The 19,666-nt window shown below is 31.9% G+C and overlaps 1 pseudogene; it reads left to right on the top strand.

The window, feature by feature from the left end:
* The window catches only part of LOC149552407 (aspartyl protease family protein 2-like), a 77,721-nt pseudogene extending 58,491 nt beyond the window's left edge, over positions 1–19,230 (top strand).
* The last annotated feature ends 436 nt before the right edge of the window (positions 19,231–19,666 follow it).

Below are 19,666 nucleotides of genomic sequence, written 5' to 3' on the forward strand. Positions count from 1 at the left end.
TCATACAATACTATAAAGTATCGCATGCCTTCTTGAGAAATGTCGCACGACACTAGAATAGTGTCGCACGCCTTAAGGAGAAGTGTTGCCTCCCTTAGTAAAAAGTGTCACACGATTTTTGTAAAAAACTTGCGTGTGCCATGAGCGAGCACTTTTCTTCATGATCCAAACTTTTTGAGAGTTGATTTGGATACCCTTTTGGGCGTTCTTCGACCCTATCTTGTTGCATTTTGAATTCTGTCAGTTTCTCTTGAAATCCAATTTTTGTGTTTCTATTTTTATCTCTTGGGGTTTAAAATATATCATTTAAGTATAAGTTGATGTATATTTAATTTCTTAAGTTGACTTATATTTAATTTCTTAAGTTGACGTATATTTTTTAATATATGTTTAATATAAGTTGATGTATAAGTTGACATATATTTAATATATGTCAACTTAAGAAATTAAATATACGTCAACTTATACTTAAGATATATTTTAATATATGCGATGAATCTTTTGAGATAGGTTTCAGACCTCTTAGAGATAAGTTATGGATTCTAGGAAATTTCAGGGCTTCAAAAATCCAGATTTAGCCAATTTTTAGGGCTTTAGGGTTTCAGGCTTAGCCGAATTTCAGGTTTTTTCATTTTACCCTAGCTTGGTGTTTTGTTGATGAGTGGTTGTTTCTTGTGCCCTCATCAAGTGCATTGTCATTGTTGGCTTTGTTTGTGTGTGTTAGTTTGGTAGTAGCATTTGGAGATTCGTTGGTTGCCGGGATGATGGTGAAGTCTTCCATTGCAATCATTGTGATCCCTGTATGATGTTGTCATGTGCATTCATACTTGTAAAAAAAAAAAATTCTTGGCTTGTATTTCATCCTTTTTTCCAAGGATCTTCGAGCGGGGCATTACATACTTTGACTTGAAACAACATTGAGCTTTTGGTAAGAGACCATCTTTGTGATGGTTGAGACACTATTTGATCATGCTTAAAGCCTAATTTTAGAATGCTTGACCTATTTCCTTCACCACATTTTTTGGATTGCAGAAATGAGCTATTTTTCCTCATCTATAGTACACACTTTTCTCTTCCTTCTTGGTGGATTTACAAACCTCGTTGATACATTTCCATCAATATCATTTGAGGAAGATACTACTAGAAAATATTGCTTTTGGATGGAAACTAGAACACTAATTTTCTTGTGTACAAATCATTTATTTCTAATTGTTTGTATGGAAGTTAGGACAATAATCAAGCTAGGTATGTTAAAAGATAATGGAGCTTTTATAATAGAATGACTTGGTTGAATAGAAAGTTTTGGAATCTAAAATGCTTCTAGTTGTGACTCAAGTTGTAGCCTCTAGCAAAGCCTCAATAAAAATAGGAGGAGAGGGGTCAATCTCAAAATCTAAACCACTATAATCCAAGGGATCAACACCATATTCATACTTGTTAGGAATTATTATGTGGTAGGCTAGATGATGCCATAATATTTGATATTCCTATGCATTAGTAATGCTAGTGGTAGTGTTCTTTATAAGAGTATTCTAATTAATCTTCGCATTAGCAAGTTTGGCAACTTCTTCTAAGAGGGGTAGAACTATTATAGTATTATACTTGTGTAAAATAGATTCCACATCCCTTACTATTATGTTTCCCTTTTTATTCATTTCTATCTTTTTGGTTTGTTATCTCTTACATTGACACACTACTTGGAATTGATAGCTTTAGATGATGCTAATCACTATTGCATTGACTTGTTTCTAGCAATTTTTTTGTGAATAGAGTCCTTATTAATGATCAAGAAATTATTTTGAAGATATTAGAGGCCTCTATGGATACATGAAAGGACACTATAAGCCCCCCAAAAATTTTCAAATCTATCCTCCTCTTAATTAATAAGTTACAAAGATGAAGTTTCTCTATAACATTAATTATGTAATAAGCATGGATTTTTTCATTTGTAATTTCATGTGATGACATAAAATAGATAATGTTAAATTTTGATGCACTATCCATATATCATATGTGAAAAGATTCCAATTAAAGAAGTAATTAATTTTATAATTAAATCAAATTCATCACTTGTAAGACTATTGCTCATATTGCTTTTGAACATACAATATTTGATCGCATGTAATGCATAATACTCTAAGTAAATAATAAACCATGAACATTCCCAGATGATCTTTATACCAACATTCACAAATTATAACAAGAGACTTTTATCCTTAGCATGTGATAAACATTGAAAAACCATTCTACTAGAAATAATGAATCAATATATCTATCAACCTTTGGGTTAGAACTATTATATGGAAAATAAAAAACCTACTATAGTAATTCTTATTAGGCACTACTCAATGAATATTTCTTATTGATAATTGGAAATGATAACAAGGATTTTCAAGTCTTTCTTTATCTGAATTGAGTCATAGCTCCTACCCCTGCCATGTATATGCTCTATTGCATTTACAAAATTATCACGTTATAGTCGAATAATTGGAAGATACACTAATGGTGTACTGACTATAGTGATTCTGAATAATCCTTTAGGTTTTCAAGTTACCTTGTCTAACAAACTTAGAATATTTCCAATACACATGGATAATTTTATCACCATTTCAATTCTAGCACAATTCAACCGACTTTAGGGTTGTTCATTTACCTTCTCTAACTTTCTTAGAAATACCCTTATTATAGAAACTTCCTATCATATTTTGGAGGAACTTTTTTATGTTGGTCTTCTTGCACCATTAGATAGCTTTTGCTTCTATAATTTATATCTCAACACATTCTAGATCTTGCAACTCTGCATCTTTTTATTTTATTTTTGGTTTTATAAGGAGCACTAGGGCCATTAATTAATTATAATGCTTAGATTTAGTCATCTAACATGTGTTATTTTTAGCTTGAAGTGGTGTCACTAGTAAATTTAGCCCTAAATTTTGATGAGAAAAGGTTGAAATTGTGACTAGAGTTGGTCAAATAGATGAGTAAAATTGTCATCGATCTTTTTTAGTTAGTTTTTCATCACAATAATTGTGCATTGAAATTTTGACTCAAAAAAGGTCAACTTACCGATGTGAGTTTCATCGATTTCCTTAGTCCACCTTGAACTCTTATTTCCTCATTTGCATCCATCACTAGTCAAAATTTCAATGTACACCCCTTGACTTTTTTGATGGTAAAGCCAAATGTTCGATGGAAAAAAAGACCAACCGTCGTCGAAATTGTGACCAAGATCCCTTTCAACTGTTGTCAAAATTGTGACCTAGACCCCTTAATTTTCTATGACAGTACCATATATGCGATAGAAAAGGGAAGACATGTTGGTTGAAATTGAGACCAACACTTGGTAGAAATTTAGATGAGCTATGCCAATTATTGCAAAAGCTTTGCTCTCATAGGAGCCTTCTAAACTACACAAACTTGGATTCTAAAGCAAAATTGCTCGGTGTGAGACTCAGGGTATTATGCACATTTCTACCTCCACACTGTTGTTTCATTCATATCACATGATTTATTTCATACAAAATAATGGGAAGGAGGAAGAAATGTGCACAATATCCTGAGTCTCCATCGAGAAATTATGCTTTAGAATCAAATTTTGTGCAGTTTAAATGGCTCCTATGAGAGCAAAGCCTTTGCAATAATTGGCACAACCTATCTAAATTTTGGTTCTTGAGACACCATTGCTTGTGAAGACTGTAGGGAAAAATAAAATTAGGAAAGAATTATTTATTAGGAATGAAAGCCAATAACACTAATTAATCTCTATTTTTCAAATAGATAAATGTGACAAAAAAACTTACAATCCCAATAACATCATCATAAGAGCACATATATAGCTATAACCCCTTATTTGGTTGCTTGTTGATCAATTTCTTGGCAAGAGCATCCAGGACATAATATTAAAACACAATCAATCACTGAGCCTATTTCTAGAAATTAAACTATACTATAGAAACAAAAATTGCCTTAAAATTGACACCTCACTAGTTTTAGTTCATTTGCATATGTAATGGCTTCATAAAAGTTGAAAGCTTACCATTTTTCAAGAACACAAAAGGCACTTGTAGTTTAGCTACATCAATAAAAGTAAAGTTATTTGAATGTTCAAAAAATGTGAAACTTCCACTTAATAGCTAGAAAAGCCATAATTCCTCAGTATACATCATCTTTGATGGAATGTTCATAAGTGAATGATTTTCTCTAAAAGATCAAACTTATGCATAAAGAAGCACCATGCTCTTGAAGATATATATACAAGTTAAAAGACTGATATATCAAAAGGAGCATGGTAAGGGCAAGAGACTATCATCAATATTAATTGTGGAGTTGCAAATAGGTAAGTGATAAACATAAAAAGGTAGTACAAGACACCATTTTCCATGTTCTAATATGATGAAATACATTGGAGCTAGTTCTAAACATTTATTTCTTAATGTTGGATTTGATCCAACGGTACCATTATTTGGAGGAGGTCCCACACCCCACTTTCCTACTAATTCTGAAGGGTCAATGACATAAACTCCTTCATCAATCATTTCAAGACTGAACTGATTTGAGTCAGATGGATGCGATGTAATTACTAGAGGATAGACATTGCATGAATAATCAAACGATACATTTTGAGTTAAATTATAAAATATGAGAAGGCTATCGCATGAATATACCACACTTGAAATGGGAGTAGATAGAGAATCATGAGGTGTCTAGTATAGTACAAATAAATGTGATATCAGTTTACACTCATATAGAGAAGGTAGCTTATATCATTATCACTTACTAAATTTGAATTCTAAATTGCTGACAAAGACTTACATAATGAAAATGGTCAAACTTAGAAGCATCATAAATAGAAATTTGGCTCTCGTGAACAACCAACAAGTGAACTTGATCATTATGGAACTATGCTCTTGTATCCCCGATCAGTGGTGATGATCTTCCTATCTACACTTGTAAAATTTTTGACTTTCACTTCTCCCATCTATCAATGCTCCAGAAATAGAGCTGCCAGAACATTGGCAAAACATGTAGTAATTTGAATCTATAAACATGTGAATGTACAAAATGAGATGGCAATGGATATACAAAATGAAGAAAAACCTAGGCATTGGCCCCAGAAGATACCAATACATTCAAAGTGTGTGAAAATGCCAAGCCTATAATTTTCTTTTGGTGGCCTTTAAGCTTCATTTTTACCTAGTTAGTTTAAACAAATTTTGAAAAGACACAAGTTAGAATGCCATCATATTGAACAATGTCATCATATTGAATGATCCCAAATACTCTTCCTATAAAATAAACACAAAAAAAAAAAAAAATAGAATGAGGAAAGTTCACTTTGACCATGTATAACATTTTTGCATCAACTTTGCAATTCATATTTTAGAATCTATAATCTAGACAGTGAATTAGTGAAAAAGAGAACTACCATGATGTATCATTTAGTATAGTGAGCTCGAAAAGAAACAAAAATTCATGCTAGATCATAAATATAATTTTAGAGATACTTGCAATCAAGTCTACAAGCTTTCCAATTTAAGATACAAATTAAGACTTTTTCATATGAGTGTGGCCAGGTTTATAATGGATCAGACAAGATAATGAGCTAGAAAAGAGAAGAGTTACGATGATAGATAAAGTTGTGATTTCTAATTCTGAGTTTACAAAAATACACAATCAACTCAAAAAATGAAAATTCAAAGTGAATAAAGATTTTTTTTATAAGTAATTTACTTAGTGAACACTATTTTTCTTAGAATTTAATGAATCTCAAAGATTTTGATATGACTTCAAAAATCTCTTTTGCGTCAATATTTATGAATTTATTAACAAGACATTATGGAAATGGTGCATACTCCATTATCTATCATGATCAAGATAGGAAGTTAGAGAACATGAAATTTGTGATGGTAGATCATAGAACATGATCTAAAATATTGAGAGGAAAAAATGATAAAAATAACTGAATCTGAAAACAAATTAGGTAGTCTTACTTTCTTGGTCTATAATAAAGATTTTCAAAGAGTTCAAACACCCATCAATATAATGAATTAAAATAATAATAATAATCCTAACGATGGATTGTAAGAATATGGATCATACGCTATAATGCATTATTGAAACAATGATCTAGAAAAGACAAGGTGATAATGGATCATAGAAAATGTTGACACAAATAAAATATATGCAAAAAATTTCAAGAGCATTCAAATTCAAAATAAATTTGTCAGTCATACTCTATAGATCTAGATTAAAGACCTTAAATATTTGAATTATTATCTATATTGAAGATACTAAGCTAGATAAGAAAAGTTTGATACATAGATCACATAATTTTGACAGCATACGTTGTGATGCATCAAAATAATAAATCACAAAGGAAGAAAGCTACACTAATAGATCGCAATAACGAAATCTAGAAACCTCTCAAAAAGAAATAAAATAACACATCTAACATTTCTCCATTCAAGCACTCTTACAACTAATGAGAGACAGTATCAAAATAGGAAAAGTTGAGTGAATTATTTCATTGATCCAACCTGTTGGACTCCAAGACAAGAGAGAATTAAAAGTAACTGTAATAAGCCAACCACCAAACAAAGCAACAAAAGACACCAAGCTGCTAGTGTTGCCCTTCATATTTATAGGAAATATTTGCATCAAACCAAACACAGATAAATCTAAAAATTATGAAATTCATATAAATTGATTATCAATATAAATAAACCATTGATTATTGATATAATTGCTTTAAATATTTGGAAGGTTGGGTTCAGTTTTGACTAATGTGACCTAAAGACTAAAGTTTAATTACCAGAATTTCATTGTAGAATTGTCTTTTTAGTCTATATTAGTGGTGTAAAACTTTTGGAGAACACTTGCAAGCTCCAAAACTAATTGGTTTACTAAATTGCTTTATCTATTTCATAGTTAAGGATTTGTTTTAAATTAATGTGGCCTAGGGATTAAGTTATAACCCATGTTTCAAATCTCAACTATTGATAGAGAGATTCTATAGTGGCAGGGTACATGCAATTTTAGCCAAGGGAAGGCATTCCTAATGATCCATGGATTACACTAGGGTGTTGAGAATGATTGAAGTGGGATATTAACATTAAATGCCTTAGAGAATGAAGAGTTTGAATGAAAGAACGATTTAGAAGAAAAGATCTCTAGATATTTTCAAGGTGGGTGAGGATGAGGGTGTACAGAGGAACTAATCTATAAGACATTGGGTCTTCTCATTAAAGAAAAGTCTCTTTATAATGATCATGAGGTCCTTTCTTCTCAAGAATAATGTGTAGCCTCCGGTAATCAAAAGAGTTGGGTACTAAATTCAAAAGAAATGATAAGGTAGGAAGTTTTGATTCATTAGTGTTTAGTAATAGATTGACTTCATCTCTAGATTTTCTTCTTAACCAAATCAATTCACTTTTCTAATGAGAACTAACCTCAAACATTATAACCCATGGAATTCTGCCAACCCCTAATGAAAATGTTGCAATATGGGCCTGTACAACATAAATACAAGAAGATGTTATAAACAATAATTTTTATCAGAAATGGATACTAAATTATTGAGATTTGAATAAAATATTGCCTCATTAATGATGTAATTCTCACCAATGGACCAATTAGAGCTAGCCTACTCCCAATCAACTGTAAAACAGATTGTGTAGAGTGTTCTGGTAGAACAAGGTAGACCAAAATAATTCAAAATAAACATCATAATTTTGATGTTCTATCTAATTATCATTTTTTTAAATTTATGTATTTGGTAATTATGTTGAAAAATTGGCTGCCAACTTGTGGACTAAAGTAACATTATAACTCAATTATCAAATAAAAAATATATGCTTGTCAATAATAGTTCCATTTTTAAACACATTGACACAACAATGGCGTTCCCTTTATAGTCTTAGATGATTTAACAAGAGAAATGGCTACTTTCTTTTGCATGAACATTAGGTAAATGAAATTAAATCCCATTAAATTATATATGGAATGCAAGATTGTCAACAGAAGGAGTGACAATGTCTGTAGTCAATTGACTGTTTGCAAAAAGGGTGATAATCAGACACAATATAAATAATGGTAATTATAAATAACATATGTTTTAATCATTAGAATTGAAAAAAATAAATATGTAATCATATTTCTTGCATATGTTAATCATTTATCTTAAGTTAGCAAAAAATTACATGATACACATATGCTAGAAATAACTTAGAAGACAACATGAACAATATGCAACATCGTAAACATGAACAAATTTACCTTATATATGAAATGCAAGATCATCAATAGAAGGGGTGTCGATGTCTGTAGTTATTGATTATCTTCTTCATCATCATCCTCCTCATCATCATCATCATCATCATCATCATTGCCATCATCACCATCATCATCGCCATCATCACCATCATCATCACCATCATCATCGCCATCATCACCATCATCATCGCCATCATCACCATCACCATCATCATCATCATCATCATCATATCATCATCATCATCATCATCACCATCATCATCATCACCATCATCTTGATCTTCATCATCTGCTTCTTCATCATCTTCAATATCTTCTTCTTCCATAACATTATACTTTATTGACCTTCCTCTTGGATCATGTCTAACAACAAATGACCAACCCTATTTATGTGGAACCTCTAAGTAAAAAACTTGCTCACATTGACTTGGAAGAACATAGGGCTCATCTCCAACTGGCTCAAATGACCTTGTATTAATCATTGTAAATCCATTATCATGTTGAATAATCATTCTATTTGGATAATTTTGATTTAGTCGTAACCTGTACCATTTGACAATGAATAGAACTACTTTGAAGGAGTTAAAGTCACACTTAATTATATCATCCAAGATGCCACAGTATTGATTTTGAGATTGTTGATGATGTATGTCATTTCTAGATGATATATTGGTGACCTCAAAAATTGCAGTGATCCCAAAATCACAAGTTTTCTTTGTGTCACCAACTTTTTTATGCAAAATTTGTGGCCATGATAGTACATCACTTTGTGATGCTTGACCTGCAATTTTTGAAGTGTGTGTAAATTATTTGCATCATGAGTTGATACGAAACATACATCAAATTATGATCATTAATAAATTTCTACATACCTCTCTACCTCTTAAACCCTTTACTAGATCAACTACCATCGGCGTAACGTTGGAATTTCCATTAAAATGAGCTTCTGTAACCAATGAAGAAACACCTTACCATGTTAATGAGCAACCATTTTTTTTACATCATTTAATCCATACTATCTTCCAATCAAGATTGTTTGCAAAATACAAATGTATTGCATCCCACTCTTGACCACTTGTATAAAAAAAAATACACCAATTATAAATAACTTATATTGAAGATTTATAAGAATTAATTAACTACCATAACATCTTAGATTTACGTCTCACTTTCCTTGATCTACCTTTGCCCATCAAGTACTCCCCTTCAAAGTTGTTAATTGAGTTGGGATTCCAAATACAATCTACATGGATCTTTGCTACAAACTTAGGAAGGTATTCATTAATGTACACCATGGTCTGGTATACCATATATCCCTCCACCATAGAACCCTTAGGATGTGCTCTTTGTCGAACCAAGCCTTTCAAAAATTTCAAGTGCCTCTCAACCATCCATATTGACCTGGTTGGTATAGGTTCACACAATTCAATCTCCTCAACTTGATGTATGAGGTAGTGTTCTTGTGCATTGAAAAAACTTGGAGGTAGACACTTTTGCATTTCACACATAAGAAGAGGAATTTTTCTCTTCCAATATTTTATATCTTCTTTATTGATTTCTTTAAATGATAACCACCTCATGTATTTTTCAAGATCATATATAACTTGTTTGACATTGTTGGCAAAGTGATGTGGGAGAGATAGAGGTAGAACATACTGCAATATTTGTAAAATGATCTTGTCAATATTTTATAAAAGAATGCAATTAAAACTACATGTAGTATACAAATATATAATGAATACAAAATAATATGAATTACCTTAATAAATGTATGCCAATTATTTGTTTTCAACCCTGGCCCAAATTCACGTTTCTTTGATATGAGATTGTTTATCTTCACAGCAAATCCTGTGGGAAATCATATTTTCTTATGACTTCTTTTATAGCATTGCTCTGCTGCTCTGACAATAACCAACTAAGGGCACTTGTATCAATCTGGTCTCCATTGTTATTTGATCAAATGCCATTTTTCATTGCATGGTTGGATTCTTCAATGTCACTACAAGTTTTGACAATTTGGTCTTTGTCATGCTTTCCATCCAAGATTTTCCATAATGTCTCTATTACATTCTTTCCACTATGCATAGGATCAAACAAATGCACAATTGGGAGTTTCTCATAGTACGACAACCTAGTAAATTGCATAGGATAAATTTTTAGTCCTTTTGGAAGTTGGTCATTGATGCCTTGACGACCTTCACAAGCATCAATTACATCATTAGTAAAAAAAACACAATATCAAAATATAAATTTGGAACAAAAACCATCATTTGTGGCTTTGACGTAGTCTCTTCTTTTCCATTGAAAAGATGTTTTTCGGTAATTCGATACTTATGATTTATGTGCATAAAGTGTCTATTCTCATCGAACACTTGCTTTCTTAAACTTTTTGAATGACGATATTTTGTCTTTGGACCACAAACTAGACATGAAAATTTTCCCTTTGTCTAAAGACCTACAAGATCATGTATAATTGGATTAAATGTGTTAACTTTGTGTTGTCACTATAACATACAAAAAAAGAGGTGTTAAGAAGAGAACATACTACAAAAATGTGTTAGCCTAGGGGCATCATGTATTGTCCATACAAGCATTGCATGAAATTGAAATTGTCTTTGTACTATTGGTCTATAGATGTCATACATAGTAACCCCATCCCATAACACCATCAACTCATTGATAAGGGGTTCAATATATACATTGATATATTTAACTTGGTACTTACCTAGTTGAATAAACAAAAACATTACATAATTATTATGACCATTTTGATAGATTAGTAATAATAAATTAATTTAGATGACCATTAAATCAAAAATAGTCAGAACAATTAGTGTCAACATTATGTTCTCTCTCTTTACAGAAAACCAAGGAGGTATGTTATTGTTGATAACAAAAATAAGCCACACTAAGTAAGTAGATCTCATCTCTCCAAAAGGATTGACACTGTCTGTTGCCAATGAAAGATTGAGACTATGAGGTTCTTCTTTAAAGTGTGGCCATTTTTCCTCTATTTTCTTAAATTTCAAACCATCTATAGGCATTCGCATAATGTTATCTTGACTTATATTGCGTTCATAGTAATCCATAAATTGTGCCAAGCTATTGCACCTGAATAATCATTGCAGATGTGGAATAATGTGAATATGCTGAAGAACCTTGCGAGGCGCCTTTTTTGTTAATCGATCTGATTGATATCTACTAGTCTGACAAATAGGGCATTGTGTTGCAAATTCATGATGTTTATGATATATAATATGATCATTTAGACATACATGTATTGTTTGATACTCCATTCCAATATCTTTTATGATGGTAGATAATTCTCAGTACAAGCGAGGTAGAATGTTTGATGGTGGTAACAAACTCTCACCTATCAACCTACGACCAAAAAATAATTTGTTAATTTCAAGAATATTAATTGCTACACGAACCCAATGTTAATTGTAAGGGAACTATGAGTAAAATAATGAAATAATATGACATAACATATGTGTCATTGCTACATTAGATAATCCATTCATAACCTTCAAGCTCACCAACAATAATGCAGCGGAAAGAAGAGTTGCTTTAGAGCTTCATATAGGGACTCATGTGCCTTCTCAAGTATAGGTACATCAAGCTCTATGTCAACATCATCATCATCATCATCATCATCATCATCATGATCTTCATCATCATGGTCTTCTTCCATGGTATCATTACCTTGTACTTCAATATTCACACCTCCATGTTCCCTCATTTGGAAATCCACACTCTCTGAATTGTCATGGTCCATAACATGAAACTCAGGAATGTTGACCTATATGAAAATGATGAACTTATATTAGCCATGACCATGATGTCATCATCAAATCATGTATTATGTAATTTATAAATTATTAAAATACATACCAATGGATGATATTCATTTCCCCCTTCAATGTGACCATGTTTCCTACAATGTTCCTTAGCTATTTTGATTAGTCATCTTTTAGTCTTTAAGCCCTTACAATTTTTGTAAGGACAATAAAATTTTCCATCGCCTTTTCTTTTTAAGTTAGACCATAGTCTAGTAATTGTCTCCCTATTTTTTTTGCCTTGATATCATCAGACATGGTCTTTCTTGAATGGAATGACTGTTTGGTGAAAGAATAATGATTTGTTTGCAACTTGCAAATGGAGTAGTAAGAGGAAGACACATATAGAAATGAATATTAAAGCGACACAGATAGAAAGAGGTATAGATAGAGAGATAGATTGATAAAGAGATAAAGAAATATAAAAAATGAAAAGAAACAAATAATTAGTTGACCTTCCATAACTCTACCTCTACATATTGCACTTGCTACATACAAGCACTTCTTGAGAAAATGGGTAGTAGCAGCCAAGAAGGGAATAGGAGAGTCCATTTGGCTCAAGAGGAGGATGCACAAAGTGACCAAGGGGCAAGAGGAAATGCTGATCTAGAGAGAGGAGAGTCTCTAGTGTTCAATAGAACCCTACTGAAGACTATCACAGAGCAAGAACCTCCTCAAAGAAAACATTATTTAGAACTCTCTGCAAGGTAAGAGGTAAGGTCTACAAAGTTATTGTAGATTCCAGTTCAACTAATAATATAGCCTCAGTAGAAATGGTAGAGAAGCTTGGATTGAAGAAGTTGCCACATCCTAACCCTTATAAGGTTTCATGGCTAATAAGGAGCAGTAGGTCATAGTAAATGAACAAGTTCATGTTCAATTTCAAATAGGGGAGTACAAAGACAATATTGTCTATGATGTTGCATAAATGGATGCTTTTCACCTATTGTTAGGTAGGCCCTAGCAATTAGATGTCAATTCTAAGCATGATGGAAGGAGAAATGTTTACATCATCTCCAAAAATAGGAAGGAATACACCTTGAGACCATTGCTAGAAGATAGGAAGGAGATCCAACATGCATCTAATGTGATGATGGTTGGAGAGAGGGAGTTTTTGAAGACCCTCAAGGTGAAAAGCACCCCTTTCTTTGCCATACTAGTAAAGCCAAAACTTGGAGAAAAAGGAAAGGAGTTAGGTCTGTGAACCAAGTACAAGTTAGGACATGCTAGAGTGGGGTCAGCCTAACATATTTTGGAATATTCAAGAACTTGGTAAAGGGTATCTAGAAAGGTGAAAATAAACAAGTATTTTTATAGCTACAAAGGAGGAATTGAGAGCATTATAAATAATGAAGAAGAAACTTAAATCCATACGACTTCACCTCTATTTACAATTTGACCTTTCTGAATGTGAAATATAACAATATACAAAATTTCCAATCACATTTTCACTTTAAAAAGAACACCAAATATACCTTTAGTACAATATCTTCTTCAGATTCTTCAGAATTGCAAGCTCTTGTGCAGAAAAAAGATCAGATGTACTAAGTAATTTTTGATGGGCAATATTTAAACAAATCAACTGTCAATTTTTTTTTTTTTATGAAATTCAACTGCTTTATTATGTACTAAAGACTTGGCTTAACCATGGAGTACCTCATCATAAGACTCATCCTCACTTGATTCTTCTTTACCATTTTTAAAATCTGCAACTAACCCATTCTTTACTACAACTAAGTTATTCTTTCCCAAAGCACTTGATTTTTTATTTGTTTCTTGTAATGCACTTTGAATAATATTAAACAAAAATTTCTTATCTCTCTTTCAAAAAGTACAAAAAAAATTATAAAATGAAAAATGTCACAATAGTATAGCAATATTTAAAGATAAAAAACAAATATCTATTAATGTTATGCTAGAAAAGTACAATGAATGTCTTCATCATTTAGAGAGCACCAATTTTTTTAATTTTTTTTTCAATTTGAAATAAGGCATTTCAATTAACCATTTGTTCACTATTGAACATAAAAATTCTATAAGCTTGTGATTCCACTGAAACATGATTCTGTTCTATAGATAATTATCCACAACAAAATGACTAACCTCCTCAGAAGAAGAATCCTCATGCTAGAATCTTTTGCTGGTAGATTCTTTGTGATGGCAAGATTTTTTCTTACAGGATGCTTCACCTTTATCTATAGAGTATTAACACAAAAATGAGTACCATAAAGTCAAAATATATGTTATATTACCAATATGATCCCAAAAAGCAACAAAATAACTAGCATTCTTCAAATCTGGTATTTTTTTCAACATAAATGTTCTAGTTCACTCATTTAAAATCTCAGTAGGAGGGGTCTCAAAATAGTTAGATATGTTATTGAAACCAAACTCGACACTTTAGGAGTGATCATGACTTTCCAAGTCATCAAAGTGAAAAAATTACAAAAATTATCAATGACAACTTTGATAGCAATATTATAAAATCACCAAGAAATGGTTGGGGATCAATGAAGAAAGTTGGTACTTGGACAATAGAGTTATATAAGCTCATTTGAAATCATTTTGAGGGATTGGAGTTCCCAATGTATGAAATATTGACTAATAAAGAAAGTGTTTGATGAATCATTCCAAGAAATTTCTTAGTGCATTAATTAAGTTCCCATTTTATGTTTTTGTAGTTGTAAATAAAAAAATTCTTCTTGGCTAGTTCACTGGCCTAGGTAGAGTAGTTGGTGCAGGAGCCCCACACACAACCAAGCCAATGGTGTAGCTTATGAAGACCACAAAGATAGCTAGAGGAAATCAGGGAATTAATTGGCAAGTTATAAGAATTAGACTAATATAATGATTCAAATATTTGTAATGTCCTTAATAGGACTACATGAAATTCTAATGAACTATCATTGTCCAAGCACAAATAACATTGGAGTGTTTAGAGTCTAGGAATGTTAGTTATCATAAAAGATCAAAATTTGGTTAATGGTCTTTTTGTTTAAAGGGATTCCATAAAATATAAGTCGACATTAGTTTGAGTTTGTTTTATTTTAAAACCAAACGATTTAACTAACCGATGATAGTTGTATTGGTTTTGAGTTAGTTTTACGCATTTTTATATTTTTGTTTTGAGTCTCTATTATAAGAGAGATAGTCAAGTGTATGGACAGAGGAGAAAGACAACAATAAGAAAACTCTATTCTTTGCAATTGATTTCCATTACTTTGGATCTCCAATAGATTGGTTTGTATTCAAAATACTTTGACAAGGTTTTATGCATGAACTACTATGTTTTATTGATACATTTCATAACATTGTAGGCTTGTTGTCATACCAGTCTTGACTTAAAATAGTTACTCTTGATTTCAATTTGTTGTTGCAGTAACACCTTAGGTAGAATAAGGATCATACCATGAATGTAGAGGCCTAACCTTCATGGGATGAAATTGTTAACATGTATTATAAATTGCTAACAATGAATATGCAATTTTGTGGGGTGTAGAAGTGATCACAGGTTGAAGATATATTGGAATTGAAAGCCGTATATAAAAAGGAATATTCTTCTCAAATGTGGAGTGAATCCTATGTTGGAAAAACATATAACATATTGAATTTGTGTGTGGAGGTAAGAGTTTGAGGGAACTCTAGTCAAATCGGGTTTGAGTCAAGATTCAAGGACTATGGTGTTGCAGGGCCTGAGAGGTCAATCATTTATGAAATTTGATCATTTGTAGTCATCTCATGAATCTAGTGTGAGTTTGGAGAGAGAAGGATAGCAGGTGTGATGTCCCTTATTAAATTGATGAATTGTCATGCAAAGATGTGGGGTATCCTATTGGTCTATGGTAACCATATACAATCCTTTGATATGTTATAAAAATCTTTAAAAAGGGTATTAGGAAGTGTCTTTAGATTGTCAAACATTTTGAGGAAAACCATTGTTGTCCCCATTCGAAACATGCATCTGGACTATTAGGTAGGGTATTGTGCATTTGAGCCAAATTTATAGAAGTATGGTATTGTCTTAGAGTCTTAAAGATCTGTATGCCAATTAATTGGGTGTTTAAGAAACCAAGTCAGCATCTAGGAATATTGTGATAGACTTAAACAAGTTAACTCTTTGAAGAATTTGAAGTTGTCAATAGGCACAAGTATCTAAGTCTCTTAAGTTTGCAACTATTATTGTGTATTTAATACCAACCACCCTTGCTCTGCATCAATAGTTATCATAGAAATTGCTCTAATTTGATTTCTAATTGTTGGAACACAACAAAATTTAGGAATCTATTAGGGAACTATAAATAACTTGGGGTCAATATGAAATGGTCTTCTATTTTTGGAATCAATCCCTAGGTGGATTCAAGCATACTTGACAAGGTGACTTGATGGTTATAGGGTTTGGATAGAGGAGTAGTTTGATTAGTTTGTGCCAATCAAGGATTAGAGTATGTATAGAAATATCTAAAGGTATAGTTTCCAAGAACTAAGAAGGATTCAAATCTTTTTGTGTTCCTTTTGAATCTTTGTAAGGCCCATCAACAAGTAAAGTCTTAAAACCCTTATAAGTAGGCTATTTTATAGGAATGAGTTGTATGGAGGGATTGAAGAACTAAAACCTTGAAAATATTCAAGCTCTCTATAACCATAACTTAATTGGTATCTTCTTGAGTTTTTTTTGAAATATTTTCAAAATGGAAAATTTGGAGGCCTAATTAGGGAAAAAGGCTACTAGCCCTAAAATAAGGGTTTGAGGAGATCGGTAAGAAACCATGGAATTTTGTGAGAAAGAACATTTTGAACCTAATCAAATAGACTTGTATGGGATCCCTCCATCCTACTACAACACTAGTGAAGTCCTTGCTAAGTTGAATGAATCATGATGCTTTGAGTCTTGCATCTTGTTAAAGTGGAATATTGAAGTAGGAAATTGGTAGAGATATCCTTGGAAAGAATAGGAGGATTAAGTAAAGAATTATCCTAGTGTGGGGTCTTGGAGTAAACCCTAATAAGACTTATTAGTGAGCCTTGTGAGGTCCTAGTAAAGGTTAATTAGTATCTACTTACCATTATGACAAGTTGACAACTATAAACTTCTGAAAACATTCCATACATTTTTTTGGCCCTAATTCATAGTTGTCAAATTATTTTTGTAAAAAGAGAAGCAATCAATTTGTTTAGCAAGAGAAGAGAGTTAACTAATTTAATTCATTTCTTTACATTATTTATAAAGATTGTAACTTCCAGATATATATGAGATTGTTAATTTCTTAAGCTTTAATTTTGTTGCTTTATGTGAACTCTACTTTGCAGATTCTCAAATATGATAATAAAAGCATTCAAATTCGATATGTGCTTCAATATTTTAGTGAAGCTTTCAATACTTACCTCATAGCTGCTAGAGGCTTTAAAGGTCTTTGAGCTCCCATTTCTATCTTTTGCTATTTTAAACCTTACAAAGACAGTGCAAATGTATACACTTCAGAGAAGTTGATGGAAGTCATCTGAATTATCAAATTCCTATTAAAATGGAGTTCAATTTATTACGATATAAGGTAGTTGACTTCATGTAAAAAATGCATCTATGATGAAAATAAAATAGTTAAGAAGAATTCATTACATGCAGTAATATAAGAAAGACAATAAACTTATAAAGTATAAATCTCATATCAACTATAGATTATACTTACTAAATAGTGCAGAGACAATTCTTCTATAAATTGGGCAGAGCAAGCTTTTGAATAAATTATACTTTGAAACAAGGAATCATCATTTGGCCTACAATATACACCAAGCATCATGCACTTTTTGAATTTAACATAGAGTTTAGTAGAGCAAAAGCACTACAAAGGAAAAATAATAATTCCATAGTAATTGCATAATACTTACTACCTAGCACAGAGGAAGCTCTTCTAGAAAAGTTCCACAAACCTCAATTAAAACTTTGTGAATGGCCCATTTCCTACTACATAGACTCCTTCAAATTAAAAGGTAATCAGCCAAGTTGATTTGATAAAATGCACCATCGATTATGTACAAATAAATATAAGCTTGAGATTTAATATAGAATATATACCTATTAATTTAATAAATATATTTACCCATTAGTGATCTACTTGTAAAGGGAAATTCCATATAAATCTTGGATCAACCTTCTTTGTAGGGCATTCATCAAGTTTTATACTAGTACATTACTATGCACCAGTCTATCAACTAGTTTCTCCTCTCTTGAATTCTTCATGTAATTGCACAAGGATCCATAGTTCATGCATGTTTTACCATATCTATGCAAATCTCCCTAGTAGAATTGGGATCTTCTCTATGGAGACTGAAACACTCAATACAAGCTTACGGGAGAGTACCAAAATCCCCAATGTGCATTTAGCTATGGGATTAAAATATGAGGACCTAGTTTTATAGGTTAACCATTTGTTGGAATATATTGTGTAATGGAGTTGGGGAAGGGGCCTATTTTATTCACCTCACAACTTGGTAAACTTGTTGGAATAAAAATTCTTACTACTTGGTGGACTATACTATTTCTCCCCCCACACATGTTAATTTATATTGGGGCAGACACCATTGAGGTAGTCATTGAAGAAATCGATGAGCTACTCTCCTTTTCTAAGGAACATATTTATAGAGACCTTTTACTACATTGGGATAAAGAAAGTTTTTGTTGATGGGGTTCTTCTTCCCATCCATCCCAAGGTTTGGAGTATTCATGTTCAAGGAAATGGGAGAAATATCATTGATTTTGGTACCACCTTGACCTATATTGTAGAGCCTACATACCAGATAATCCTTACAGTATTCAGAATGACTATTGTATCTGAGAATAAGACTTGTGCAGAGCTAATTTAATCTATGATTCAATACCTCAGGTATTGCCAGACTCTAATTACCAAAGCTTATAATTATTTTCAAGGGTGGCACAATATTTAATTCTCCTCCTTTAAATTATTTCATCAATGTTTTTAATGACAAGTGCCTAACATTATAGGGTGTCTCTTCTCCTACTATTTTATCTATTCTTGGTAAGATTTTGTAGCAGAAATTTTTTATCATGTATGATAGGGAATTTTCTAGACCTAATTTTTCTCATATTGATTGTCCCGCATCTTAGGATGTACATTTTTCTTGAGAATATTGTCATTTGGAGTGCTATCATTATAGATAAAAATTCAATTTCCTTTGATTCTGACTATGCTTCTTAATGTACATTTGCTAGCCATAGCATTCATTAGACAAGAAGCTTGTCTATTACACTTTATTTTCTAAGTGATTATATCTATATGCCAAGTTTGATGAAAAAGAAAACTAAGAATAATTTGGAGTATTGGAAAGAAAACCTTCACAGTGACTCAAGGATGATGACAAAGTGCAACACAAGGTTCTTAAACATAAGAGGACAAGTTTCAGAAGGCATTGTTTTCTTTTGCTTCAATGAAAAATAGACCTACATACACATTTTCTCAACTTAATTTTACCAATTCCAACAAAAGAATTATATATTACCTCTATTCAAATTTCAAAGGACCAATAACTTTCAATGTATTTCT

This window comes from Cupressus sempervirens, chromosome 6, assembly GCF_028749045.1.
Source record: "Cupressus sempervirens isolate cs-2001-9-10 chromosome 6, ASM2874904v1, whole genome shotgun sequence".
Taxonomy (NCBI): Eukaryota; Viridiplantae; Streptophyta; class Pinopsida; order Cupressales; family Cupressaceae; genus Cupressus; species Cupressus sempervirens.